Below are 3,868 nucleotides of genomic sequence, written 5' to 3'. Positions count from 1 at the left end.
GGACCTCCCACAAAAATACAAACAGTATAAGAATGCTAACTGTCATCATTCATTCATTACCACCGTCATACTGTCACATACTCTCATTCATACGACACAACTTCAACAACATACTATAAAAAAGGGGTTTAGGACCCTGTGGTGGATCTCAAGGTGTTTGCAGGCGGACTTATACAATTATTCTCAAAACCACCTATTACAGGAGATGAAATTCTCCAGGACCACTTTTCTGATAACAGTTTGCGGTCTATGCGCGTTTCAGTGGAAAGCCACCTTCCTCAGGACCAGGTTTTCTGAAGATTCATTTAAAAAATCATGGGATGTCTTAGAAAAGTGTGTATAGGTGGTCCTCTCTCAATGCTCAAATCTCAAATCTCAAATCCATTAGGTTCAAAATTCTCCAAATTGTAATCACAGGCAGCCTGTTTAAATAGTTGCCAGGCTGCAGTTCAGCAGGTTGATAGCAGAAAACCCTTATAGAAATGAAGCCTCATTTCTTAGGGTAGATCTAACGAGATGAATTTCTCTCCGTTAGTCCTTGTTCTGGGAATTGCAATGAATATTCAAAATCTTCTTTTTAATCTGTTCACTTATCCAGGTGTCTGCTGCTGTATCGGTTGTATCCTGCCGGTGAGATTTTCCCCAAATGCAGATGTCTCCATTCCATTATACATATAGCACGGAGGGGAAGGACGAATAGTTGCACCGTATGCTACTCCATAGGTTTGTTATAATCACGTAGGCACTGTCAACACGTCGTTTAGCGTAACAGAAGGCGTTTAAGAGGCACGCTAATAAATTACACAACGACATTGACAACGGAATGCATGACTTTTAGGAGGCACGCCAATAGATCACATAACGACTCTTTTACATAACACTTGACTACATTGCTGAGAGTTAGCACAAACATAGAGGCACCTTTTAAGAAACCACAACTAGTATGGTGGTGATTATATGTTGTTTGGTGGAGAATCCCCTGATTAAAGGAACATTATTTTTGCTTTTCCTAGACATTCCCCTGAAGAAGGCAGCAAACCGAAATGCATAGGGAGAAAGAAATGAAATCGCTTTGTATAATGCAGAAGTGATGCATGTTGGGATATGAAGTTCCAAAAGGAATGCAATTGAAATAATTGTGAAACAAAAGAATTAAAACTTAACGAAGTTTTAGCAAGAAATGATGTGAAGAGAGTATTCATTTTGGCTGTAGATACAGCAATTCGACCTGTGCCAGGGAGACACCCCATGGAGGTGGGGTTGCGACCACAGTATTCTATTTTAAGCCATTATAAACAAGCATTGGCATAGCCAATAGGTTTCGCTTTTGGGACCTTATAAGTGTTTAGCCATGCAACAGTTGCATAACTAAATACTTATAAGGTCCCAAAAGCGAGACCTATTGGCTATACCAATGCTTGTTTCTGTTTAATACTGCTCTGTAGTAATGGCAAAAAAAAAAACCAAGGGTCCTGGCTCCAATCAGTAAGGCTGAGCCAAAATATACCATCATAACAAAGAGTTGCCAGTACTGATAATCCATCAACCAGTTACTTCATTAGTGCATAGAAAAGATCTATCACACCATCAAGCCTTATTTTGCCTATTTTAGATTTATTGAACCAATTTTTTACTTTTCAATTCAAGGTTATTATTTTGATCAATATGCCACATAAATGTATCAGAAAAGAGACACACAAAAACATTTTAAATACCCAGCCATTGAATAAAAAACACACATTCATTCCAATTATTCCAACTATCTACTCACAAACTACATTCATCAAACATTTATAACCCACACTACACATCAAAACTACATAAATCCTCAACCTGGTGAATCAGACCTAATTACATCAATTTATGAAGCCAGGGATAGTGACCAAACAACCATTACTTATATGAAACAATAGTCCTTATCAATGCACTGTCAAGCCATAACGAAACCTTTTAAAAAAAATAAGAATACAAATTGGAGTGCACAAAAAAGCCTCAAATAATGACCACCGGTTGTTTTAGTCCACAAACATATAAGGTCGACGCGTTTCGAGCCCGCTTCTAAAGGGCTCTCCTCAGGACCAAAGTAACTGAAATACAAAAAAATGACGAGATCTTATTATCTAAAACGGAAAAACTTGTCCCAGAAAAACCAACAGGAAAACACCACCAAATTGTGCCTGCTTACCTCAAAGGCGAAATGAATTGTAGACCGTAAATAAGTAAAGAAATGAAAAAGTTCAAGTATCTGAAGAAGAATAAAGAATACGAAGTCAGCGCCAAATAGTCATGTCCCAAAAATTAAAAAAGTCCTTGCTCACTATGAAAAAAACAACAGCTGCTGCAATGTCACTTACGTTGGAACTTGTGCTCAATGGCCGATTTCACTGTGGCGTTTAAGCGGAGCCAATCTCAAAAGGGAAGCTAAGAAAAAATGACACGACATGAAGTAAACTGACTGTTACGAATGGTCTAACGTATGCTTATTCTTAGCCAATGCACCATGTTTTACCTTCCAATGTTGCCAATATCCCATGATGAATGTGGATATACCGATGTGAATCCCTCACATTTGGGACCCGGAATGCGTTTTCCGGTGCCCAGCTGCTTCTGCAAAACAAAATGCCGGGGAGACAAAGATCAATAATAATCCCTTGATATACCCGAAATGGAGCGCAATGTGTGCTCATATGAGGCGCAACTGCTTGTTTATCCACCGAGTGAGTCGTACCTTTAATTATGCAGTCCACTGTTTACCGAGCGGCGTGTCTCTGGCGGTTGCTCGTTACAAACGGAGCTCCGTAGTGCCGATTTTACAGGAAGTATCTTAGTGAAAAAAACGCCGCCCCATGCTTTGTGGGACATCCAACAGTGTTGATGGGAAATGTAGTATATCTAACTTGGTTCAACAAGAGTCTGAAGCTTTATTGGTGCAGTGCTTTTTGTATGATAAACAAGTCCCTTAGATTATGTTTTTTAGCCCTCGTTAGTGAAATCGAGATTGTTCATTTTACTGAGCATGTCACAAATAGTAAAAAAGATCCATTATATTATTACAGTTTGTATAATTCTGAAAATTCATTTAGGCTATTAAGCGTTGTATTGAATTTCAAAATTAGCATTGCTTCACGCTGGTTGAGTTTCTGATCTAAATCTCCACCTCTGGAACCTGGTTCTATTTTGGCAATGACAGTCCATTTCAAGTCTCTCTCAGTATGTCCCTTTATTTTCCAGTGATTCACCAATGGTGCAGTTTCAACATTTTTTCTTATCCTGGATTTATGCTTTGTAATTCTTTGACGAATTTCTTGATTTGTTTTGCCCCCATATAATTTTGGGCATGGACACAATATACCATAAACCACAAATTTTGATTTACAGTTCGTGAAGCTGTCGTGTTTCCAATGAATTCCATTATGGAAAAACAGAGATCCCTCAATTGTCTGCTCACAATAGGAGCAAGACCCACATTTATGGTGTCCAGTCACGGGTGCTAACCCCACATAGTCCCAGAGTGTTGGTGTGTTTATTTTTGGTAAACTCAACCAACGTGAAGCAATGCTAATTTTGAAATTCAATACAATGCTTAATGGCCTAAAATAATTTTCTGAATTATACAAACTGTAATAATATAATGGATCTTTTTTACTATTTGTGACATGCTCAGTAAAATGAACAATCTCGATTTCACTTACGAGGGCTAAAAAACATAATCTAAGGGACTTGTTTATCATACAAAAGGCACTGCACCAATAAAGCTTCAGACTCTTGTTGAACCAAGTTAGATATACTACATTTCCCACCAACACTGTTGGATTTCCCACAAAGCATGGGGCGGCGTTTTTTTCACTAAGATACTTCCTGTAAAATC

The sequence above is a fragment of the Triturus cristatus genome, chromosome 9, assembly GCF_964204655.1.
Source record: "Triturus cristatus chromosome 9, aTriCri1.1, whole genome shotgun sequence".
Classification (NCBI taxonomy): Eukaryota; Metazoa; Chordata; class Amphibia; order Caudata; family Salamandridae; genus Triturus; species Triturus cristatus.
The sequence above is the reverse complement of the archived record's forward strand: the minus strand, read 5'-3'. Positions refer to the sequence as shown.